Source organism: Urocitellus parryii, chromosome Y (genome assembly GCF_045843805.1).
Source record: "Urocitellus parryii isolate mUroPar1 chromosome Y, mUroPar1.hap1, whole genome shotgun sequence".
NCBI classification, from domain to species: Eukaryota; Metazoa; Chordata; class Mammalia; order Rodentia; family Sciuridae; genus Urocitellus; species Urocitellus parryii.
Genome location: NC_135548.1, coordinates 28,458,097 through 28,485,631, shown reverse-complemented (window position 1 = coordinate 28,485,631; position 27,535 = coordinate 28,458,097). Strand labels below are relative to the sequence as shown.

The window sequence follows — 27,535 nt, the reverse complement described above, 5'->3', positions numbered from 1 at the left end:
TTTGTAGCTGCTGCATGGGGGCCAGCAACTGAGGAGGCCAATTCTTGGCAAACTGGAGTTTGGCCTGAAATATAGGCCAAGGAAACACACACTGCATGACATAGAGTATGCTTAAGTGACCAGGATAAAATTAAACATGGAGAGAGGATTACATAGGGGAAAATTGATTGTGGAAACTCACCCAGCTCTACTACTCCCCCGCCAATCTGTCTGCTTGCAGGACCTACTGGGAGAGATGCATCTGTTGGGAAATTCAGAAGGGCAGGGACAAGCGAGATTGCTTGGAGACTGAACCCATGACCAGAAACATGGGGTTCAAAGGTGACATAGGGGAGACTAAGATCTGGGTCACCCTCCACATGAGTGAAACCCAGGGGAGATCCCTGGAGTGCAATCTTCCATGGAGGACCAGCAAGTATGGGGTGCTGAAGGTGCCCTGATTTAAAATCTGTAAACCAACTGGCATTAAGCAAAGAGCTTGGAGTCCACCTAAGCCTAAATCCTGCCTCCAGGAATTCCACCAAGGTGATTATCTCATTCCTGCAATCCAGATAGTAGAGCATCACGCTCCAGAAGATCCCACTTAAAACTGCTGAGAAGAGAAGCTGAGACTCTTTTGAACTCCAATGGAAAAAATTCTTTAGATTTTCATCAAGATTTTTTTAAATTATTCTTTTCTCTGTTTAATTGTGACCTTAATGATACATGGATATATATATATATATATATTTTTTTTTTCTCATTTCTAGCATTTTTAAATCCAGTTATTTTTCATGGATTAGTTTTTTTTTTGTGAAGTAGGATGCTTGATTAGTATACTTTTGTTTTGTATTTGTATTTTTTTAAATTTTTACTTCACATATATAAATTTTCTCCTGTTTCTCTTGATTCTCTTTTATTCTGCTAACAGCCAATCTTTATAATTCTCTTTCACTCTTCCTTTAATTTTTTACTTCTCTCCTTCTCCCTCATAATCACCACATCCTGTATCACTTCTGTTCTCTCCCTGTCCACCATTTGAAATTATAAACCCTTTTGCAAACTTGCTGTTTTTATTGTAGGCAACAACATCATATAATTTATTTTTATTGTGATAATTAACATTGTAGGCTACATATTAGGAACTACTTGGTTTAATGTTATATATTGTTTGTATTGGTTGTTATTATTATTTGTCTCCCCCTAAGCAGTGAGGTACTGGAAAACTTTAGGGACTATAAAGATTTATAGGACTATAAATCCACAGGGTAGAAACTCTACAGTCTCAGATTCATACTGTTAAATAGGTAGACAAACAACACGAAAAAAACAAGGGAACAAATCACACCAAACATACGGAGGTAATTCAATAACAGAATCCATTGACACCACAATGGAAGAAATGTAAGAAAAGGAGTTTAGAATATACATAGTTAAACTGATATGCAAAGTAAAGGATGGTATAAGAAATGAAATCAGAGAGAAGTGGAAGATCACTTCCATAGAGAGGCAGAGATTCTGAAGAAAAAAAAGCAAAAATTCTCAAAATGGAGGAAACAATAAACCAAATTAAATTCAATAGAAAGCATCACCAACAGACTAGACCACTGGACTAAAAAGACAAAACTCAGACAATGAAGATAAAATACATAATCTTGAAAATAGAATTGACTATGGAGAGAAGACATTAAGAAACCATGAACAGAACTTTCAAGAAGTACAGGATAACATGAAAAGATCAAATTTAAGATTTATCAAGATACATAAAGATGTGGAGTGGAGATACAAAGCAAAGGAATACACAGTCTTTTCAATGAAATAATATCAGAAGTTTTCCCATACCTAAATAATGAAATGGAAAATCAAATACAAGAGGCTTACAGAACCCCAAATGTACAAAATTACAACAGACCCACATCAAAGCACATTATAATGAAAATGCCTAGCATTCAGAATAAGGATAGAATTTTAAAGGCTGCAGGAGAAAAATAGCAGTTTACGGAAAGGGGGAAACCAATTCACATTTCAGCTGATTTCTCAACCCGGACCCTCAAAGCTAAGAGCTTCTGGAATAATATATACCAAAGAAGAAATCCTACATCCAGCAAAATTAAGCTTCAGATTTGAAGATGAAATAAAAACCTTCCATGATAAACAAAAGTTAAAAGATTTTGCAACTAGAAAGGCTGCACAACAAAACATTCTCAACAAGATATACCATAAAGATGAAATGGAAAAAAAAAAAGTGAAACCAGCAAAGGGAGGAACTACACTAAAGGAATAGTCAATCAAAGGAGAAACTAAATCAAATTAAAAACTAGAAATAAACCCAGGTCACTGGAATACAAATCATATCTCAATAATAACCTTGAATATGAATGGCCTAGCCTCATTAATCAAAAAACACAGAGTGGCAGATGGATTAAAAAAAAAAAAGACCCAACAATATGCTGTCTCCAAGAGATTTACCTCATAGGCAAAGACATCCACATACGGAAGGTGAAAGAATGGGAAAAAAACATCACTCACTTGGATTGTGTAAATTTTTGGTAACTGTGAAAAAGAAAGATACTGTGGAAATATATAAATGCCTGTGTATTTATCATCATAAATTTTCATTACAAAATGTACATCTATTGTTGCCATGGAAAAAGTTAGTCTCTTTAGAAAAATTGAAAGGGCCCAACATTTAAAGGATATATATGATTTTATTTATTATTTCTAGTGTATTGTCTAAAATATGTTGGCACTTTTTTTGATATGTCAAATATTGATATAAAGAAATGTATATACATTTTGTGCTAAGAAAAAGGAAATGAAGGAAATAATTTAAAAACAAAACGAAACTTGTTGTAACTGGCCCAGATCTGAGCACCATTTCTCTCTCTCTCCTTTCCTCACACAGCCTCTAATCTTGATGGTGGGGAAGATATCTTTTAGCATACCTCAAATCACACTCTTGGACACCCCCACCTGCTAACACCCAGATTTTACCCTGCTTAACAGGAAAATATCCCCAAATGGAAGTACAGTCCACAGGTAAGGAGGTAGGCAGGGACACAGAAGAGGAAAAGGAGTTTACAATGCAGGGAGTTTTTTTCTAGCATTACTGCCTTCTTATGCTTTGGATCTGGAATGCCCCCAAAAGGTTCTTGTTTTAAAGACTTTGTCCACAGTGCAGCAATGTCAAGAGGTGGGGCTTTGGAGAAATGATTAGAACATGAGGACCCTTACCCCATCGGTGGACTAATCCATTGATGGATTCATAAATAAAAAGAACTATTGGCATGTGGTGGAAACTGCAGACAGGTGGGACCTAGTTGAATGGAACAGGTCCTTGGGGGCATAATCTTGGGGACCACCACATCTGGTCGCTGGCCACTTTCTCCCCCGACCCCTTCTTTCTCTTTCCCCTCTTTTGACTGTCATGAGTGAGCAGCTTTGCTCCACTACTCCTTGCCTGCCATGACCTTATGCCTCACCACAAGCCCAGAGATAGGACCAGATACTAGGGACTGAAAGCCCTAAAACCATGAGCCAAAATAAAGCTTTCATCCTTTTTCTTTTCTCTAGTATTTTGTCACAGTGATGAAAAGCTCACTAATACAAAGCTCATTGAGATAAGACTTGAAACCACGTAAGCTAACAAGGCAAAGGCAAGATCTAAGTGTGAAAACAGAAATATTAGAGAAAATAGTGGTCCTTCCTGAAGGATGGTGACCTTTGCAGTGCTCTTCTGAGATGCACAGTCCCAATTCTCCACAGTCCCAATCCTAGAGCAAGCACAAAGCAGCACCCTCAATGATAAGAGGACAATCCCACTGAGGCATTGCACTGAGAGGCTAAAGAGAGGAGCCTGCCAGAGGTAAGTCTTATAGGCAGGCTGCGAGGACACACTACCTGCACAAGTACTTTCTGACCACATGTTCACTCACTCATGACCTGGCCCCTCTACAGTGCTTCCAAAGGCATCAGCACAGGTCACATGTGACCTGGTCCTATGGGAACCCTTGAAGGCTGACCACATGACTTTGGAAGCAATGGGATAAAGCTTTTCCACTGTGGTTTCTACACCAACTGCAGGCTCACTGCTTCTTCTGGGGAACCAATGGTAAGAAATATTGACACTTCTTGGGCACTGGGGATGTAGCTTAGTGGTAGAGTGCTTGCTGAGTATGTGCGAGTTGCTGGGTTCAATCCCCAGAACTGCAAAAAACAAAAACAAAAACCCCTGACATCTGTTAAGGAAATAAAATATTCCCTCAACCCAGAAAACCTCTCCACAAATACAGTAGAGACAGAAAAAAGCTTTACTATTGAATAGACATTAAACTAGAATATGGTTTATATTTGCATATCGTAGGCAATCTGCTGATAGAGTGATGGGAAGACATATCATTTCAGAGAACCAGGTAGATCCTATTACGCATGCACGTTCTCAAGATCAACAAAAAGTATTTCTCCAATAAGACAGTACCATTTGGAGAGAAAAGCAAAATCCTTCTATCTGTGTGGAAGGAGTTGGTTCTGCAATTTGGAACAGGGGCCTGTAGATGTTGGCTCTCCTTGTCTCATAGAAACTTCCAGACTAAAACCAGGAACTATCTCCCTTGATGGTTACATTTCCAATAAAGGGAATTCAGGCTCTTGAGAAAGACATTCCTGACATCAAGCCAACAAAGGCCTATCTGGTTTTAAAAAGGTTATACAGCCATTTTAAAGAGAAGAGAGAATACTTAAAATTTTAGAGTTCTAGGGGAAAAGGAGGGGAATCTCTTATTTTTGACAGGAGAATTAAGCCTCTTATTTTTAATTTTCATTTGACCTTCCACATCTCACTACTAAGTACTCAGATCCTTGATCTGTATTTTTAACACTCTCGCCTGAAATTGTACTTGTTCAGAGTACTGATTCTGCAATCAGCATGAGCATCACAGTCACTTGAGGAGACTAAAATGCTTGTTCCTAGGACCTAAATGAACTCCATATAGAATCAGAATTTCTGGGGAGGAACTGGCAGTTGCGCTGAGAAGCCCTTGGGAGGGTTCTGCTTCTCTCTGAGGGGGAGGAACCACTGCCTAAGCTAAAGTATCAATTTTTACAAGGAAACAGCTGTATACCTGGGGAGACATGAAGATTTTCTAAAGGCCACACAATAAAAGTAGTTTAAAGGAATCATTTCTTAGATCCTCAAATTTTATTTCTACTCTTCCAAGAACAGATCTGCCAGAGAGCACTACCAGTGTTCTCTCTGCCACTTTTTTCTCTTCCCTCCTCTTGATAAAAAGGAAAGGCATAAAAAGGAGAGCTGTCTTTTCACTGATGGCCCACATCGTCACCCCAATCCAATAAGCTCATTAAAGAATATGGACATTTTTAAAAAGAAAGAGAAAGGCATATCTCTTCACTATCCTGAATATTTACCTATTAATAGGTCTATTAAAATCTTAAAACAATGCTTTCTTCCAGGCTGGTGTGGGGGCAATGTGTGCAGTACAGACAATTCAAGAAGAAATAACTGTGAAGCGAGAGTCCTGGAGCAGCTAGCAAAGAGAACATGGCCAAGGAGTCCAGAAGATATCCTCTTTTACCATGTCAACAAACAAGGACAAGTTCCCATCTATCTCTGAGTCTGAGTGAAATAATTGTTCAAGAGACAAGTTTACAGTGTTTGTTTGACTTGGAGGGGGAGAAGTAAATTTAGATGTTTCCTGATATAAACAACCACACTTTTTTTTTTGGACTGGTTTGACAGAGAGGACTGGCTTTCTGATCTACAGAAAATGAAAAACATTGCTAAAAAAATAAGTTAAATATGAGCTCTTAGGCTTTGAAAAAAATACATAATTAAAAGCACAAGTCCAGCATGACAGGGATTATATTCTTTGCAATTTATAAACTTATGATAAAATAATTCTATGCCAAATGAAACAAATACTAGGAGTTGTTTTATTTTAATATTTAGAGAATATGTTTTATTGTGTTTATTTATTTAGGTATAGGTGATTGAACCTACTGAGCTACATTCCCAGCCCGTTTTATGCTTTTTAATTCTGAAAGAGGAACTTGCTAAGTTTCTGAGGGCCTTGCTAAGTTGTTCAGCTTCCCAAGTTGCTGAGATTACAGGTGTGCACCACCATACCTGGAATTACAAAAATGTTTTAAAAGCATAGCCACAAAGGACTTAGAGGCTTTAAGCCTTAAAAAAAAATTAGCCCCCAAAAGATCAACTCAGCTCAAAAATGAGTAGAGACCCAAAGAACCTGATCCACAGCACCATAGCAGCAGCAGCTTTGTATCTGCAGCAAAGGTAATAAAAGTTCTTCAAGGGTCCTCATGAAACCATGACAAAATGGGTGCTAGAAATTCCATGTGATTTTAAACAGAAATGCAAAAAGGGACAGCAGATCAAGACAGAAATAAGAAAACAAATGTCAAAGAAAATTTACCCATGAATAGAAAAATTTACTAGAATGTTTTAAAGACCTGACCCATTTAATATTTTGTTTATTAATTATGTACATCTATTAGGATTTCTCTTGGCTGAACATAGTAACCTTAGGCTCCCATAAAATGTATTGAGATTTATAAGAACACTGAGGTACCTCACAGGGTCCAAAGGAGAGGAGAGTTCTAGACTAGAGGTATTGTGACCTCAGTTGACACCAGGTACTGTTGAGGAACCTAGGAAATTCTCTTTGTCTCCTCTCTGCGTTTTTGCCAGCATTAAGTTCATTCTTCTCTATCATCTTAGATGAGTAATCTGTTTCCAAGGTCATATGGCAAAATATTTTTAGTACCTTGTGAATTTTACCTATTTATAGGTCTATTTTTCTGAAGACAAACATGGATTGACCCACCCATTTCCTCTCCTGAGGCAATGTACCATGGATCTGATTTTAAATAATATCATTGAGTTTTCAATGGTTTCAGTTACTATACTTCACATTCATCTCCTCCTTAAATCTTGTATCAATGCCGTCCAGATATACCACTAGAAATGCACCTGTTGTTGGATAAACTTGGGTTTACTGACTTCTTGTAGATAACTGTAGGGCATGTTTGTAAGAGGATGGAAAAGACTTATAGGTGTTTTAAAATGTACTTGAGATTTTGGTTTCATTCAAGTTGTGTGCACATGACAGATCAGAAGATTGCCACGGGAAACAGTTCATTACTCACAGCATCAAAGAGAAGGAGGGCCTACCATGCCACGGGGAGAGAACAATCAGGTTGGAGACGAATCCTTCCAGGTAGAGATAGAACAAGGGACCTCGAAAATGCCTTTATTGTGGTTTCCCCAGGAAGGAATGGGCAAGGCAGGGTAAGCAGGCTGACCAAGTTAGGATTGGCCACTTTATATCACTTCAGGAAGCTCTGGGGAATAGAGGCTGCCTGCAGTTGTGTGATGCCTGGTTCTGGGTTAATTAGTGCAGAAGGTTAGTGTCTCACAAGGGCTAAGTGAGTCCCAGATTGGCTGGTTTGGGGAAAGGCAAACTCGAGTGTCCCTTCCTAACCCCAGAAAGGATCAGATTTTCCTAGTCAGCAATGCATCAGATGTCAAAATATCAGAAACAAAAACTAGATGTGGTTCATGCATTAGAATTTTACCTTTGTTAGAGAACTTTGGAGATGGTTTAATGAAAGCAGGCTTTGCTCTGCACTGGATATTGTCAGGAAAAAGGATGATTTTATGACTGGGTACCATATAATTTTTACCTTTTAGACAAAATGTAAAGGAGAAAGTCATTCAAATTAGCAAGGAAAAAAAAGAAATAAAATAAAAAATAATTAGAAAAGGGAGAGATTTGGTCACTGTTGTGGTTTGGATAATATTCTTGTTTTGGTTTTTAATTTTTATTTTTTTGTTGTTTGGTCCTTAGATATGATTATGATTGGCTTTCCTTTTTCCTCCTTCATCATGGTCATGGTGACCTTGTCTGATGTTGGTGTCTGTGAATTTGTTTATGGGTAGCATGAGAGTTGAGTGCCATGCCAGACTCTGGACATTAGAGATTGTTTCTCTTTCTGAATAATTCTACAAGGTAGGTGCTACTAACATCCTGTTTATTAAGTGTGGAAACAGGTTTAGAAAGACTAAAGTATGTGACCAATGTCATAGTCAAGATGCCCTAACGTCTTGGTTCTACTTTGTTCCTCCTGAGAACACTGTGAGACTGTGGTGGTTCATTCTAGGAAACCATAGGATTGAAGAAGGGGAAAAGCAATGTTTAGAAAAGGGAGAGAGGCTATGGAAGCAATTGCAGAGATTTTCACTACACTAAAAGTGTGTTCAATCGATTTAGTAAGTAATTCCACTGGTGCATTGTTTGGAGTGTTGTTCTAGTAATACATAGTTTTCCTTTTTTGGTGTCTAAAATCTAAGAATCACATTCCATGGATAAAGTAGAAATGCTGAACTCAGGAAACCCCATCTGAGTAACTGGTCATGAACTTGATAACTTAAGTAGGAACATTTTGCCAGGAGGGCAAGAATTATGTTCCAAGAAGGTTATAAATGGTACTTGAAAGGAACAATTCCTGTTGGAATAAACTGCTTTCATAAGGGCAACTTATTTGTAACACATGGCACATTTTTTTAATTGAATTGATTAATTCATGGAATTATTTTAGATGAATAAACTGCCATCTAGCTAGCCCAAGATCTATTTCTACCTGTTATGGTTTGAATATAAGGTGTCTCCCCAAAGCTCTTGTGTTAATGCAGGAATATTCAGAGGAGGAATTAGGTTATGAAAGCTGAGACATAATCAATTTATCCCAATTTGAATGGACTGACTAGATGGGAACTGTAGGCAGGTGGAGCATGGCTGGAGAGGGTGGGTCACTTAGGACATTCCCTGGAAGGATTCGTCTTCCAAACAGGCCCTTCCCCTCTTTCACCCTTTCTCTGCTTTTTAAATTTTTGAAAGAATACAAAGAACTCAGATGGAAGCAACTGCATGCACAAAATTACTTTGCTAATATCATGAGAAATGTGGAAAGATTACTTAACTTCATGTCAAAATGAAGTGTTTCATATAAAATAGAAATCTTTACTTTGTGTTTATTACATGTATTTGGATTTCTATAAGTTTTAGCAGGATAAACTCAAAGAAACAAGACAAAATTAATATTTGTGCAGTGTACATAAATCTGAGTACACAGAAAAGTTCCTATAGTATGTAAATATTTATATATCATGTTTACTTGAGCATTTTTATGTTATATAGTTCTAATGTGAAATAGGTGAGGAAGAAATTACTCCATGTTTGAAAAAATGCTAGGGAAAATTTAAAGAAATTCAGCATATAGTAAAAATGCCAGAGCTATTAATCTATGAGCTATATTATCAAGAGATCACAAATATTCATGAAATTTTTAAAAAGTTTCTATTAAATAGCAAATTAGGTACTAGATTTATTTCTGTAAGTACTAAAAACTGAACAGTAAACACAAAGAAACAAATGGAACAGATTCAGATGGGCAACTCTTTCCTATCAAAAGCCCTAGTCCTTTTTAGTAAATGCTTGGGACTATTGATAGATTTAAGTCGAACAATAGAAAATTTAAGTGCACACATATCTATACACACATAAAACCCCAAACCACAAGAAGGGGTATTATAAAAGTCTAAGTTTTAATAACATAATCAAGATTCAAATGATTATAATAATTTATCTGTCCTCCAAGAATCAAGAGCTTTACAAACAACCATAATAATTTAAAGGCTCCATACCTCTAGAGTAACCATAATGTTTCTCATGTTAAATACAGCCTATCAAAGACAACTGTAATCATCATTATATTGTACCGCAACCTAGAGACGAGGGGAAAGTTGTAACGTGACTTTTTGTGACTTTTTCACTGAATGAAGTAGTAATGTCTGACATTATTTCAAGAAGTTAGGTGAAGAGCAAGAAAATGCCTACATGGGATTCACAGTTAATTTTTGTAAAAGCAGTGTTACTGAGGTATAATTGGCATATAGAGAAGTGCACATTTAAAAGGTATAATTTGATAGATTTGGGCTTATCTATACTCATGAAACTATCACCACAATCAAGGCAATAAGCATACCCATGCTCCATAAAGTTCCGATCCATGTTGTTCTATCAGTAGTTCATTCCTTTTCCTTGCTAAGTAGCATTTCATTTAGGGAATATCACAATGTATTTATGCATTCATGTGATGGACACTGAATTGTTAGGAGTTTGGGACAATTACAAATAAAAATACTGTGATATTCATTCGTGTAGAAATATAAGAACATCTGCTTTCATTTATCATAGGGAAAGAGTTAGGTTTGAGATGACTGAGTCATAAGATAATCATATGTTTAACTTTTTAGGAACCATCTTACATCCCATTGGAGTGTATGAGTTCCTGTTACTTGTCAAATCTTGATACATAGATCTTTTCAATTATGATCATATTAATAGTTAGGTACTAGTAACCTCTTTATAGTGCTGGTTGGCATTTCTTTAGTAACTGATGATATTTAGATCATGTCATGAGCTTATCTGCCATCCTTATATAGGATGGTTAGCTATTTGAATTTTTTGCTCATTTTTTATTGTTCTTTTCCTCATTGAGTTTTTAGAATTATTTATATATTCCCGTTCAAATCCTTTATCAGATATGCAAATATTTGCAATTTCCCCCCATTATCTTTTCATTCTCTTAACAAGAAGTTCTTAATTTTGATTAATTTGTCAATTTGTTCTCTTATGGATCATGTGTTTGGCATTATACCTAATAATCCTCTATGTTAGTATTCTTGTTCCTAACATCAGGTATTACATTTAAGTCTATGAGCCATTCCTCTGGTAATCTGCCTTGCAAATTCATTTATATTGTTTTGCCAAAATGACCATCTCCAAGATTGACCATTCCAAGATTGACAGGCACCGTCTGTATTCCTCTTTCCTTTTCTTCAGCCCTACCAATTTCTCCAGTAAACGTGGACCCATTATAGGGCTTATCTTCATCTACTTAGTTTGCTATCTCTGAAGTCACTGTACTTAATTACCTGGTGTTTGCTATAACGAGTTCCAACATCTCATATATTTTGTCTAGTTCTTCAACTGTTTCAAACAGGAAGGTAAATGTACTATGGTTCTATCCTAACCATAAGCAAAAATCTGGTAAACTCTTGGACTTAGGTAAAATTGCCTATCTTTATTAATATATCTGCAAGAGTTTTCATCCATAGTTAGATTGTCATTCATTGCTCTAAATATTCTTTCTTTCTTATAGACCTCAATGCATTTAACAACCTGAGATAATTATGGGTATTTCAACTGTTGAAACCAGCTGACACAAAACAGGAATTTAAAAAAAATATTTCTGGGATAGGAGTGTTGCTCAATGGTAGAGGATTTGCCTGACATGTGCAAATCGCTGGGTTTGATCCCCAGTAACACAAAGGGAAAAACAAATTCTGATTGCTTTTTTAAGAGGGTATTTTTCTGTGCCACAGCTCTTCTAAGTCAATGATTTAAAACACACACATATGACTTAGACCCTGTGAAGTGGGCAGGGAGCTTCGCACTGCCTTTTGTAAGTTTCTCATGGAGGTTGAGTCCTTGCAGTATCTGAATTTAACTTAGCATTATTACTTAAATTAGGGCCATTCCAACATGAAATGAAATATGATGTCATCATAACTTTCTTAAGTTCTAGTGTTCTCTACCTTAAATTATATAATGTGCACTTGACAATATCAGCAATACCAATATAAGTCAAAATTGCATTTGTTTTATTTGGAAAGAGGGCAGATGGAAAAAAAAAAAGGACAGCCACCATGGTGCCAGGAAATCTATGTTAATGTCTAAAGACCATATCTGGTGATTAGAGATTCTTGAGAGGATCAGATGCAGCATCTCTTTGTTTTGGGATATTCCTTGAGAGCTCTTGCCTCATTTGATGATCCTTATTTTAACTTTCCATTTTTCTTTTGGCTGTGGGGTTCCTGACACCCACTAGGCTCTGTCAAGAGAAAGAATTTTACCCTCTAGTGAGAGAAGCCCTAGTATTTATTAAAACACCTTCTTAAGCTCCATACTCTCCACATACCAACCCCAGCTTCTCTAGCCCCAGAGGATTCTGAGTCTTTTGTAGCAGGCACTGTGCCACCAGCATGTTTCACCCATGTGTTCTCCAAGGATGAGAGGAAAATAAGTATCTGTCAAATGATCTTTTATCAACCTTGTCATTCCTCAGATTTTGGAACGTGTAAGCATGAATTAGCTTTGCTTCCCAAAGGAGGACTCAAACATACCTTATACAGACTTCTTTGACCAAAGCAGTTGATTGCGACCCTATTTTCTTTTAAGTGACATGCCAGGCCCTCTCTACACACTGGAAGCAAAGAAAAAGGAATCAAAGGCTGAAGCTGTGTCCATCTTAAAGTGAAGCTGCCTTGGCTCCAGGCAAGCTTGTATTTTTTTGTGTTGGACTCCACCTGGGCAGGGGGTTGCCTGTGTTCTGAGACCCAGAGCCTTGGTGGAGCTGTCAGTCACTGGCACTGAGAACAGAGGATACTGAGGCCACCTCTCCTAGGGCATGTTGACTTTCTGCCTCTGGCTGAACACCTATTTCTCTTGCTGCACTTTCTCCTTCTCATTGTGTGTGAACTATGACACAAAACTAAGGTTTATTTCTGCATTTAGCAAAAATACTATCTTTTCTACTTATATAAAACCATATTTGATATCTGTGACCTTATTTTATTTATACAAACATTATTTTTTCTTAAAAATCAGAATAACTTGTTTTATTACTATAACCACAATTTCAATTACATGCTATATTCATACAGGTTGTTATTATAATCCAGGACTTTATTGTAAATGTTTTTGTCATAAAACTGTTAGGTCATCCTATACTCTTCTCTAGACTAAGAGATTTTTCCAGGTTAAGAAATGTGCCTTATAACTTTTTTTATTAATTAATTTTAATTAGGTATATATGATAGCAGAATGCATTTTGATTCATTGTGCACAATTGCAGCACAACTTTTCATTTCTCTGGTTGGACACGATGTAGCATCGCACCATATGTGCAGTCATCATCTTAAAGGATATTATTATCTTCAGTATTTTACCTCAAGACATTACTAGAATGGGAGATGAAGAAGAATGGTAAATACCCCAGCACATTTCTAATTCTTAATGAACAGTAAATAAACCAAAAATACATTTATAGTATCTACCCTCCCTAGAAGGGACAATGGACAGGATAGAAATGTTCCCCAACTCTGTACTGACATCCTAATTAGATGTTAATCATACAGAGGACTAAATGTCAGGTTCCTGTATGTGAAAGTCACCTTAGAGCATAAACACGTCTTACCACTGTCAGTTTTGTTTTCTTTCTTGTTCCTTCCATGTTTATGTCTTACAGTCAACCAAACTAGGCATAGGGTAAGCCACGATGTCTTATGTTAACAGTTACTAAGAAAGGCCCATGTAACTATATAGGACCTAGAGACTTGCATGAGGCTGGGGTGTTGTCATATTTGCCTAAGCCTGGGAGTCAAGTGAACTACAAATTCTTCATTTAATAGGACACAAGCACCTTCCCATAGTCTTAATCCTATAGAGGTAGAATGAACAATAAAAAAAAAAAAACAAAAAAACAAAAAAAAAAACAAAACAGGTAGGGAGAGAGGAAAAAAGGGAATGAAGATGGGGTGGGGTGGGGAGGTTAGAGGTTAGGGGGAAGAGGTGGGGGAGGGGTAAAGGGCAAAGGAGAGAAGTGGAGAGAGGAGTTGAGAATAAATGAATAAATGAGAAACCTCTGACCAAAACGATATATAAAATTTGGTACTTTGTATGGAAGAAAAGGGCTTCAGACATCTCTCAGGGCCTATTAACCTATTAACTATTAGTTGTTTCTATAGCATTTCAATAAATGGTAAATAAACAGTAATCCTAACCATGCTTCAAATTGGGTTCTATTCTGGGAAAGTGAGAAAAATTTGGAGATTCAACCTTAGGGGCTTCCCCATACAAATACACAGGGTCCATAGCTGAAGAACATTAAGATTAAAAACCTATTCAAAAAATTGAGGACATAACAAAAATAATACAACTAAAGTAATTTTAATAGTTCAGCAAAAATAAAAGTCAGTGAAACTATATTAAAGTTTCCAATAAAGATATAAAAAAGGAGAGATGAAAGAAAGGAAGGTTGAGTGGGAGGAAGAGGCCAGGAGGAGATGCATCTGCTGTGGAGCTAGGAGGACAACACAAAGATGAGCATCACACCTCAGAGCAAATCTAAAACAAACCTAAAGTGCTAGTAAAAATGACAGAATATATTCCTAACCAAATCAAAGCTAAAAAAGTAGGAGATAAAGAGGAAAAGGAAAGATGTCCCACTTGGCTCTCCCTTCTTTAAGGGTACTTCCTGTTGCATGTCTGCTTTGGATCCTGGCTTTAAATCTTTCACTCTGTGACCTAGGGTAAGTGACTTCACATTTCCAAAAGATATCAGCTACTTTAGCTAAAGAACAGAGATGATTAATAATGTATACCTCACAGAGCTGTGGTGAAAATCAGAAGAAATAACAAATGAAAAATGTTTACATAGTGCTGGTCATGTGGGGAAATCTTGGCAAATACTAGTGATTATTTTATTATTAGACACCCCATCCACACATCCAGGCCTGCAGCTGACATTCATAACATAAAGTTGTACCGGAAATTTTTTTATCTATTTAGCCAGATATATCTTGCTGTGTCAGAAATGAATTCCACCCTTCAGAGCCCCAGGCAGCCACCAGCAATCAGTAAGATTTTATGTCCTCACTTGCTGTCCAATTTAAACTTTTCTTGATTTCTTTAGGTTAAATCATAAATCACTTATTACTCTACTATATTTGGGACTAATGAAGAATAATAGTAACTATTAGCCACCACTGGTGCCATCAAATGAGAGGCTACTAAAGATATTATTGTCCCCATCTAATAAGTACAGAGAACCAGTATTTTAAATTACCTTTAGCCCTCACATTAAGTTCTTCTGCCTCTTCCCTTATTGACTTAGCTGTCAAATTCATGAAAACAGCCATGGACAACCTTGTACGCACATTAACATCAATTGGAAATCTTTTTAAAAAATGATGCCCAGTCCTACCCCATTCCTGGTTTATTATGTTGGGTTAAAACAAAAATACTGCTAGTGCCTTCTACTATCAACTGTGAGCTAAATAACAAAACTAAGAGTTTGTAGGCCTAGAGAGAATGCCAAGTTGCTCCACCAATACTTCTTCCCTCTCCTCCTAGCAAGTATCCTGACTTTCAGATGCATACCTTCCACCTCCAGTCTAGCCCCACTGACTGCCTCCATGTTTAAGGCTGGGGCACTTGGATCAGACCTAAAATAATCCACAGGTCCTGATGGAGTTACTGATTCACAGGAAGACAAGTAGCCCAGTATAGGTTAATGTGGCCTTTTCTCCTTGAGCCCATTTCTGAGGATCCTTCTGGAAGCAGTTCTTGCTCCATCCTGAGGATAGCTCTGGGAGTTACAGGAAGCATCCCTGGCCACATAAAGCAGACTGCTACAGAAGGGATGATCGATCCCAGAGAATGAGAAATGAGAGATGCAAAGAACCAATCGTTCATGACATCCCTGAAAGATGGGTCACACAATTAAGTCAATTGGGAAACTTTGCATTTCTGGAAATGAAGTGCATCAGTAAATTCCCTTAATGATTAACTAACAAGTTTGAAAGAGGTTTTCTATTTCTAGCAACCAGATGCATCCTAGAGATCCATGGAACATTTTATAAGAGAAGGAATAACTATATTTCAAATTGAATTATATCTGAAAAAGCTATTGGAATGTTATAAATAAACATTCAATTTTCAATACTAATTTTTGTCATATTTAGTACTATTACCATACTAAGAGCTGCTACTATCCTTCAGTTGTATTTGTAAGAAATATGACAAATGATATGTCAGTTATTATCCTATAATTACAGAAAAAGCCTCTGTGTTTTGTAACTGCTATTCTATAAAAGGAAATTAGTATGAAGTTAATACCAGATGAATAAGAAAGAAAACATCAAGCAAATAAAACAATAAATATAATAGCACAATGATTTTATTGATGGCAGAAGAAAAAAAAAAACTCTTCCTTTCACTTGTAAAGTTATTTGCTTCATTTAACTCAGTATTTTTACCCTTCTTTATATGTTGAAGTTTCTCCCCCTAAAAATCTGCTTCTTCTAAAAATATCCACCATGGCTGCATCTTAATCTGAAGGGAAAGTAGATGGTTTATCAACAGGTTTTGACCAGGATGTTTCAGTCAATGGCTCCTTTCTTCATGAAGACTCTATATTAAAAAGAAACAACAACAACAAAAAAATTGGATTCTTAATTTTTTCATATTTTTCAAGACACAATTTTGCTGAAACTCATTTGAACATGTGAAGTGTTTGCATAAATATCAATAGACCTCAAGTAGAATAAGATGAGTACTACTAATTAAACTTCATCTCTATAAAGTAATACACAGAGGAAAGAACAAAGTTTTGTTTGTTTGTTTGTTTATTTATTTATTTATTTATTTGGTACCAGAGATTGAACTCAGGGACATTCAACCATTGACCCACATCCCCAGCCCTATTTTTGTATTTTATTTAGAGACAGGGTCTCACTGAGTTGCTTAACACCTGTTCACTTTCGCTGAGGCTGGCTTTGAACTTGTGATCCTCCTGCCTCAGCCCCCTAAGCTGCTGGGATTACAGGCATGCGCCACTGCGCCTGGCTGAGCAAAAGTTTTAAAACCAAGTTTTTCTTTTAGAAACTGTACATCCTTACACCGTTAGATTGTTTATTGCAATTATGTTGTTTTCAGGAATGTGCATTAACTGAATAGTTTTTAACAAAGGAAGACTTGAAAATTGTAGCCTGCCAACGAGGAGTTACTCCATTCCACCTATCTTTGCTTTCTCTTTAAACACCTTTGAACTGGTTTTTCTGTGTCGCCTCCCACTGCCTGCTCCACACCTTTGTTAGGTACTACTGTATTTGAAAATATAAAAAATAGATGTTGACAACAGAAAACACATGATGAAAGACTCATTTGCTGCAGTCTTATCTGTTCAACTTCATACATGAAGGTGCTTGAGCTGGGACTGCAATAGCTACACACAAACAGCTCTAAAGCCTTCTGAAATAAACAGTCCCCAGACTAAAAAACATAGCTTTGAGCATTATTATCCTCACATGATGTCACTTTGATTGATATGGCAGGGTTCTGTAACAACTGTCTTTGAAGTAATCATTTCCCTGACCTGATTTGAAAAATTTGGCAAAGGGAAGATGGACCAGATCATCAAATAAATAAACATTTTAAAAACACATCTATTACTAGTTAAAATGGTATTGAAAACTGGACTTTGACTTGAGCATCTTTAGTTTTTTGATAGGCTCAGATTGTGGTATCCATATGGAGTTCCTGGAACCAAACCCTCTTGGATACTGAGGATGACTGTGTTTCATATATACAATAATAATTATCACAGCATTGTGGGTAAAAAGCACTGAACAATACACAAGTCCATAATCTGACCAGTCCACAGGGGACTTGATGAAATAAATTGCAACACTGGCCATCTTTTAAAAGGAATAAGGAAGACCATGATGTACTAATAAAAAAGGAGAAAAAAAAAGCAAGAAGGTTGTTGAGAGCCACAGCCAAAGGGGCCCCAGAAAACTTCCAGCTGCCAGCAAACTCCCAGCTGCCGGCTGATGATTGGCTCACAGTGGCCCCAGCAACATCTAGCTGATTGGCTCCTCTGCGGTGATGTTCATTGGGCTGTTTCCCTGCCCTTCAGACTGCCAGCTGATGATTGGCTCACAGCGGCCCCAGCAACATCTAGCTGATTGGCTCCTCTGCGGTCATGTTCATTGGGCTGTTTCCCTGCCCTTCAGACTACGGAACTGCTCATTGGGGGACTTCTTTGGCTCCGCCCACGCGACCTAGCCAATCGGCCTCAAGAGCAGGAGGATTGTGGGAGGTTGGTTGGTGTGTGGGAGAGGCTAGTGGAAGCCGGTGGTGGCAGTTGGGCTCTGAAGGTTTTTCCTGAGGAGCTGTTTTGTTTGGCGTTTGTAGTTTTAAAAATAAAGTTTGTTTCTTTTGACAAGTGGCTCCTGAATTGTGCCCAGCCAGACTGCGGCAGAAGGTTTGTACTGTGTATATAATAGTCCACTTGTGTAAAAAAAAAAAAAAACCCACACACCCACACAAATAGCTACATAATCCAGTACATACACTCCTTCTATATTTATGCAAAAAACATCTCAATTCAGACTAGCTGCATCTAAAGGGCTAAGAACCACCAATGGTTTGTGAAATAGGAAGCCACCGAGATGAAAACAGAATAAGGATAAGCTGTGAAGAGTTGTGACTTGGACAGAGACAATTATTTAAAACCAGTTTGAGATTAAGAAAAAACAGTGTCACTTTTAAATTCAAGCTGCTGTGAGACACAAACACCTACCTATTTTATCTGCTCTCACACTCTACCACCCTGCTTTCTTAACATGTTCCTCCTCAAACACTGTAGCACAGGGAGAAAAATGGAATGATCTCATATATACAAGTCTTCTTTACCTGAGAAATTTAGGATTCTAACATTCTTTAATTATCTGAATTGACTATAATCTGACCCAAAAGTGCACTCTGATCTGATAAAGATGTAATTTCAACCATGACTTTTTATTTATAACTCCTCTTTTTAAAAATTTTATACTTTTGAGCTCATGGTTTTATGGTGAATTCACATTTGATCCTGTGAACATAAATTAATGTATTTTTCTGTCAGTCTTATTTTATCTAACTATAGAAGGTTTTACACCATTTGTTCACAGGCCAATTTTTCAAGGGTTGATTCTCAAATCCATTGGAAAACCTCCTTTTATAAAATCCTAAGAAAGATATAGATATAGTGGCATTGGGAATAAGTCTGACAGCCACTGAGGACAAGTATATATCTGAATCTTTAATTACAGCGGCCACCATGGCTGTCAGACTTTATACCTAGCATTTCCAACCATACAGGCCTGCCCTATATTTAACTCATAATATAAAAGTCTGATAGGCTCTATTTTAACTTTTAAAAGGTTAAATCTAATAGCGGCTTTAATAAACATCTATAGCATTGTCTCCTACCTGTGGAGATCTACCTACAAGAAGCTACAAGATCTTTGATTCCTATTTTATGTATTCACACCTATGTATTGTGTTGTTGTTTGTACATATGAGCCTGTGTCCATATATCATATACATGATATAAAAATTGACACAGATAAATGAGTGCTCACAAATCAAATTTATATAAGAAATGGATCCAAATACCTTTTAGTTCACGTGCCTTGAAAACGAAGTTCAATTTACGTTAGGCAAATAAATTAAAGATGTGTTTAAAATTACTAACATAAGCTTTTCTAGGTGGTCAGTCAATAAAGTGTTAGTTTCTATAAAATGTCTAAAATGTAATATCCATTGCTTCTAGGATTTTTCTTCAACATGGAAGAGATGGCTAATTCTGTTAACTATAATTGTCTGATATTCTTGTTTCTACAGTTAAAAGTGAGTAAATTAAATTTAACATAAATGGGATCAATCTTCATAAATGTGTTTGTTAAAGGAGACATCTGATTAATTTGCAAAATTAAAGTGCTAAAACATCAACTGCTTGACTTCTTAAATTTCATAAGGTAAGATATTTAACCATTAAATGTGTTTTTGTAAATTGGTAAATGAAAAAAGTTTGAGATTGCTTTGTTTTGGGGTCTTCACTAAAAGCAAATGATTAAGGGTTAAAATTCTACTTTCATGTATTGTTCTACCAACAACAATTAAAAGAAGAAAAAAATCCTCAATGTATTATAAAATACTGTTGTTTTACTTGGACCCAAGAAGCCTTCAGTTTTCTCCCTGAACTTCTGAGAATGATGCCAGCAATGTTGGGGGGTTTCAGGGAGTCTGAGCCAGCTGCAGTGGTTTCCCCTCCTCTACCTACCCTGTATCCTTCACTATCCAAGGTAAGGAAAATTTGTACATGTAAGTTTGTATGTTTTAAAGGTTCCCACCTGTCAGCCCTGGTTTTGGTGATCCTCTCTTGTCTATCTGTTCTTTCTGTTACTGGCCAGGTAAAATGTGAGCCATATTATACGATCTTACTGGTAGTCTCAAAAAAATTGAGATTTTGGCTGAATGTGCCACCTAAAGGTATGGGCATTTTTTTTTTTGGTTGTTGTTTTGTTTGTTTTTAAATATTTTATTTTGTAGTTGTAGTTGGACATAACACCTTTATTTTATTTATTTATTTTTATGTGGTGCTAAGGAGTGAACCCAGGGCCTCAATGTGCTAGCAACTGCATACTGAGGGCTGTGGGCAGCCCACGGTATGGGAACTTTTAAGAGAAAGATGTTTCACTGTAATACTACTTGTCCTTTAAATGGTTTTCTAGATAGTTATACAATCATAAGATTTTGTTCATCAGCATAAAGTATATAGAAGATTCTGTATGTACAGATATTTATAGGCAGTTACAAGATAAGGAGTCTGGACAGTCAGGAACTATGTTGAAGCCATTAAAACTCACTGCCTCTGATATATAAGGATAGCAGGACACCAAAGAAAGGGTTACAAGAGTTAAATCCTTTCAGGCTGTTTCTCAGCCTGGCCCCAGGCAGCTGCAGATCACCTCTCTGGGGCTCCCTTCACTGAATATCAATATGCCCAGTTGAAGGAAAAAAACCCAAAGGAGAATCTGGGCAAAATTGACAGTGAGGAACTTACTTAAAGTTGATGACATTGTGATAAAAATAAGGGAAACAGGTCAGGCTCAAAAATATCCTGTGGTCTAACACTTTGACTGCAACCTGGAAGAAAGATTAAGGCACAGCTTTTATATATACTACCTCATCTGATCCCTTTTCTGGGATGAAATGTGTTGTGTAAATTAAATGCATAGATAACATTTATAAGGATTGTTTTAAAATATAAGTTTTAGAAAGGGTGTGAAACTAGAAAAGATAAAGTTATAGGTGTAGAAATATATTTTTTTTTTAGGATGGAAAATTAAAAGCTAAAGGAAATGTTCTTGATGAGAATATTTTGTCTGGTAAAGTAATATTCTTGTGCTAAGTCCAAGATGTAAGAGAGGAGAAAACTAAGGATGCAAGCAAGTTATAGAACATCTAAGTAAGTTACACAAGGTTTGTGGAGGGTAAATTTCAAAAAGTTTGTGTAACTAAATTGATTATATATAATTAACACAATCAGTTAAAGTTATTCAAGATTTTTCCTAAGGTCAAATATTAACATATGTATAAATCAAAGTTTAATCCTCTCTATTTTAAAGAAATAAGGATTTCTTAAAGCATTAATCTGCCCTTATCTATCAAGGTAATTTCTTATGTCTGTTAAGTTTTATTATTTAGAGTAACCAGTCTTAAAGAAATTAGGGTTGGTATATCTCTAGTTAAACAACAACTATTATTTCAGAGTGTTACACTATATTCCAGATTCCAAATTTTCTTTAAAAGTTAAACCTAGTTAATATAAGAATATCAGCATAACTGTGGCACTGTTACTGGCTTCCTTGTATACTAGATATATTCATATCTTCCAAGTAGATATATATTTTAAAATATAAGGTTTAAAAGAACATTTTACCAAGCTGGTATTCTTCAAACTAAAGTTTAAAGTAAAGACTTGGGATTATAAAAATTATGTTTCTTGATTCATAGCTATTATGCAAACTAAATATGTTTTTACTCTTGTTAATTTCATTATGTATTTTCCTTGTAAACTTCAGAACTATTGTCTGTTAGTGCCTTGTAAAAGCTCAACTTCTAATATAACAACATGAGTTAATTTGAAATAATTACTTATAGGACACTTATAGGACAGACAGGATGTAAGTACTAACACTGACCACAATTAAATGGAAGGGGTAAATAACTGTAAAGTTATAGACATTAAAATTAAAATCCTAGTAATCCTACTTTAAGACTGGTAAAACTGGCTTGCTGGATGTTTAAACCCAAAACTTTGTAGACTAAAGTTAAGGAAGTAAAAGGGCCAAAAAGAAAAATAGACAATATTTGGCTCTTGTCCTCTGAGTCAGTTTGACCCCAAGGAACAAAGGGACTTCTCTAAGGGCTTTGCAACTCTAGGCCATATAACCTCCTGATCAGGGGAATCACTGAGACCTTGGAGAACAGAAAGATGATCAATGCACATGCTATAAAGAGGAGGGCCATTGGAGAGAGAAGACATCTTTGATGCTTCAAAGGGAAGTCACATGGTTAACAAGACCCTGACCCATCCTGACAGATGGCACTAAGGGAGCAAAGAGGTTGCTCTCAAGTTTCCAAGACTGTTTCCCTGAGGGAATTCAACTCTTAACAATTGACAGGAACAAGATAAATTTGATTAGCTTGGTCTTGAACACATAGCAAAATAAGTTACAACCCAAATAGAGCCATACCTGGGCATTTAAAAGATAATAGTTCTTTGAATATAACTTAAGATGTATACTTGTGTCAGCTTCACCAAGAGTTTAATAAAGGTAGAGGCTACAAAAGAAGGATTCTTAGACAGGGGTGCCCAATAACTATCAAAAAAGTCTATCAGAGTCAAAAGCATTTTTGAGTCAATCTAAGGCCTACAAATCTTCCTAACTTCCTACACAGGCAGGCAGCCTTGATCTTTGTTTGCTAGTATGATTATGAACCTCTAAGTGACAAAAATAAAGGGAACTCTACTAAATATAGAGGATATACCTACAAAAAGGTATTTTACAAAAATCAAATGACATTAGATATCTTATCTTACGGGGGTATTTGTGACATTATAAAAACGAAGTGTTGTGTTTATATTCCTGGTAACTCTGACAATGTAACGAATATCCTTTAGGAGTTACATTCCCAAATGGAAGCCATGTACTCAGTGGCCTTGTCATGGAAAAAAAAACTTCTTAGCTCTTGCACCTCCTGGTGAAAAATTGCTGGTCTCTAATATCATATTCATTTATTTTGTATTAATCTCATTCTAATACTTATATCTTCTTGTTTATCTCATAGAAGCATTCATTTCTCAGATAACTTTATAACCTGTTCTTTCCAAACTAGACTTTTACCATGGACCCCTCAACTGACTCAAAGCATTCCTAAATGAGAAACCCAAACTGCTTGCCCCACTTCTCTCCCTTTAAGGCTGAAGGAGCCAGAGTGGTCATCATTCATTTCCCCTTACAACAGTAACTGCTCTTTTAATTAGAAGGGGGTGGAGGGATGAGATCAGGACAAAGGATAAAGAAAGGGAAAAAAAAGAAATGGGTAGATAGCACTCTCATCACCAATGCTTTGGCACAAAATACTTCAAGAGCCCTCCAAGATCTGAAAACTATTGATAATAAACTTGAATTAGAGTTGAATGCCTTATAAGCTACTGTAGTGGGCTTGGATGATCAGATACAAAGTCTTTACATCAGGCAACAATTATGATGCCATATTGCTTATTACTTTACTTGTGTAACACCTGTTCCATATAATACCTCCCAATGGGATTGTGAAAAGATAAAGACACATCTATTAGGAATTTGGAATCATAACAATGTTAGTTTAAATCTCTTGCAACTGCACCATTTAAATTCAAGTTATACAGGAAAGACATATTCCCATGTTATTTCCTGCCAGTTTTACAAAAAAGCTGTTGGATTATCTGAATGGTTTCAATCCTTGGAATGTGCTAAAACATACTATATGGCATCTCTTAGGACTCCCTTTGTTTTTTATTCTGTGTTGTTTTCTTAGAGTTAGCTACAAACTCCTCTAATCCCAGTTCCTGCACTTCGGAGTAGACAAGCATCATTTATTTTTATTTTTTTTAAATAAAAAGGGGGGAGATGTGGGCAGTGGTCACTTGGACCATGGTGTTTAACTGCCTAGAGCTGTGGCTAGCTTTGCCCTGGGAATATGCTGTTCAAAGGTGCAGGACGAGATTTCCTGGGAGCTGTGGTTATAGACCCTACCTGAAGAAGTTCACTGTAAAGATGCTGAGTGTTTCATGCAAGGTTATAGAATACACTAGTATAATAGCTTCTAGATCAACAGCATATGACCCCAAAATTACATTTCAATAAGTAACCAATCATGTTTTCTTCATCAAATTTCTGAATATATACCATGAAATATTTCTCTTTCTCAAAAAATCGAAAAGAGATTAAGCAATTAAAAAGTAAACTCAATTGTTGGTGTTTATTATATGTAAACTTTTGTGCTTTCAAAATTAATAATCATTTTACAGATCATTATCACTTTCAATAGAAGAGAGGAGGTACAGAGAAGAAAGGAAATTAGAAATAGCACTTGTGGGAAAAAGTTTGGTGGAAAAGGAGTATGTAACCATGGTATAATCTCAAATACTTTATACCAATTGTTTGAAGGAGCTATTTTTTTCTATCCATATTATTATGAAATATCAGTAATTAGACTTACATATTCAACATCAATTACATCTTTCTTTATATGGAAATCACTTTACAAGGTCAACTTTTTTTTACCTTCTCTGATTAGTTCCGTGCCCGGGGAGGTTGGTAAAACTGCTGGGTTGGCCGAGTAGATCGTCTTGGCTGGCCATCACCTCCTCTACGGAACTCAAGAGTTTGGTCATAGATGCCTTCTTCTTCCTGTTTTCAAAGAGCAATGATTTAACATGTTCAAAACAGCTCCAACTTTCCTAAGTTAAATACATTTTATGCCCCCCCCCATTTTAATGTACCCTCTTAAACTACCCTGGGATTTGGATCAGTCAACTTTGACAACAGAGGGAAGCAAGGGGAAGAAAAACAAAGGCAGGGAAACTGTTAAAACTTGTTTGGTACTTAGTTAAAAAAAGAATGTAATTGGTAAGAATAGAATCAAATTTAATTTCAGAAAAGGTAACTATTTCCAAGTAATTGTGTGATTGTCTCATCAGATGAATTAATACAATGTGGTGAAAACAGATGATCTAATATCATAAAAACAATTTTCTTGAGTATTTAGACTTCTAAATATTTTCACATATTTGTCATGGAAAAGAATCTTGATAAGATATGGAAAAAGGGTTGAAGAGGTACAGACTGTCTGTCCTCATTGGATGAAATCTCTAACATTGTTAAGAACCTTATGTCTAGAGATAGAGATAATGAATTGGAACATGGGGAGGTATACAATGTATATTTAGTATTCAGTATGACTCTTATTGTTAGGCATCCTCCATAGGATTCTTAAGACAGAAACATTATGTCCATTTTATATAAAGAATATTGAAGTCCAAGAATGCTTTCTAACTTTGCTTGTAAAACTTCTAAGAAAAATTTTGGTTTTGAATTTGGAACTCTGTTACTTATTTCTTTAAGTCTCAGTTTGGATATAAAAGAAACAAGTCAATAGTCCAAAATTAATGATTATCCTTGAAGACCTATCATCCAAGAAACAAGATACTCTGACAATATATCTAACTCAACAGCCTCCTTATAAAGACAAAATTTCAGATGAGTTCTCCTTTTTCTAAATCCCTTTCATTAACAATCTGAAAATGATTAGAAGTGTCAGATATTTTATCTGTAATTTAGCAAAGCAATTAAAATGCAGGAAGAAAAATGTGAAGGTAGCCAGAGAAAGAACAGAGTTGTTTTTGTTGTTATTATGTTCTGAATGATTGCCAAATATTAGTTAAATTTGAAAAAGAGCTATTTAATTTTATTATAAATGACAACATTTAATATTAGTTTTGTTTTCTAAAACCAGCTGATAACATGTCTAAGTTGCATATTAACTAAAAAGGATAACAATGTGTTTGGTACTGCAGGAAATGAAGTAATTATTTTAGGGATTAGAATGGAATGTTATTTTTCTCCACACCCAGCTGCAGTACCAGCTGAAAACATCTAAAAATCTGTACTTTACCAATAAAATACACTGTTAAGAGGCAGGATACTGCATTTGCTGAGTGAGCTGGGTTTATATAATAAAAATGACATTACTATTTTAAAAAATTGTGTTTTCTGTGTTTAAGAATCAAACAGTACCAACCAAAACTATTGAAATAATTTTATAGAGATAACTGACCATGAAATTTATTTCCCATTTTCTACAAAGTAGAAGCCAAAATACAAATAAAAATGGTTCTGACAGTTTTGTTTTCAATTACTGTCAAAGGCATAACCTTTTTTTTTTTTTTTTTTTTTTTTAGTCTTTACAGGGCAGCAAGGGCAAATCTGGTTATGCACAACAACCACTTTTATAATCTACAGCTATTAATTTCATGCATTCAATGGGTATCTTCTTCCACTTTCTATAGCACACAGCTCAATTTAATAAATCAGTTTATTTTGAGCTGTGTTTGAATGAAATTCATGTTTTTTCTCCTTCTAGCCCATCTTCTTCCTTTAGTTTTCACTAATACATTACAGACTGAAAATACAAAGAAAATTCATTTCATAGTTCATGAGCATATTTTTAAAAATCTGACACTACATGACAGCTGGCATAATCCTGGAAGCATCCCTCTAGATTGGACAGACCAATCTATAAATTCAAAGAGATGAAGTAATTTACTCAAATTGTAGAACTTATTAGAGGGAAAGCCCACACCAGAGCCACTTTATTATTGACTCCTGGGCAAAAAGGTCTTATAGGCTTGTGATAAAGCCATAAAATGGGACTTTGCAATGTTATCTTCACGTAAGTTTTTGAGACTTAGAGCCATTTCATAAAGAGTCCAATTTTGGCTCACCTTAGACATGTTATCAGATAAAAGCTGGTTTTAAAAAACAAACTAATATTTCAAAACAAGCCCTCTTTCCATGCCAATATTCACTAGTCTACTGATCCTTTTTAATGAAAAAATAAAATAATACAAAAATCCCTGTGACATCAAGCAAAATGAGGTGGTATTTTGAAACAAAATAGAAACCAGTGCGAAAATGAGGCACACGACTCTATCAATAAAGCATATGATTTGTAACAACTGCATCTTTCCTGCACAACATCTTCAGTATCTCATTGGTGCACATAGTGTCTAGAATGGGGAGACAGACAAACTACATGTTTCCCATTTATGAATGAGTTATTGAAGGTCACTGTAAGTCAGTTACTTGGAACCTGAAATGTATTTCAGTAGGTTTGAAACACACATAATAGTCAGGTTCTCTGTATCACAAATATTCAAGTGAAGTGCAGCTAAGCATATAAATAATATTATACTCTGGGATGGGGATGTAGCTCAACAGTAGAGCCTCCGAACACACATGCGCCTGGGCTTGATACACAGCATCACCAGAAAAGAAACAACAACAAAACCAAACAAGTATTCTTCTTGGAGCAGTGGTTCTCATTTCATAGATACTTTGTCACTCAGGAGATATTAGGCATAAACAAAGTTGTTACTGCATCTAATAGAGGACAGGGATGCTGTAAAACATTCTATAATGCACAGAATGGCCTATATCACAAAGACTTATTGTATT

General features: G+C 36.0%; 1 pseudogene; it reads right to left on the bottom strand.

The window, feature by feature from the left end:
- Positions 1–16,148: 16,148 nt before the first annotated feature.
- Positions 16,149–27,535, bottom strand: part of LOC144251071 (tudor domain-containing protein 3-like) — a 125,881-nt pseudogene continuing 114,494 nt past the window's right edge.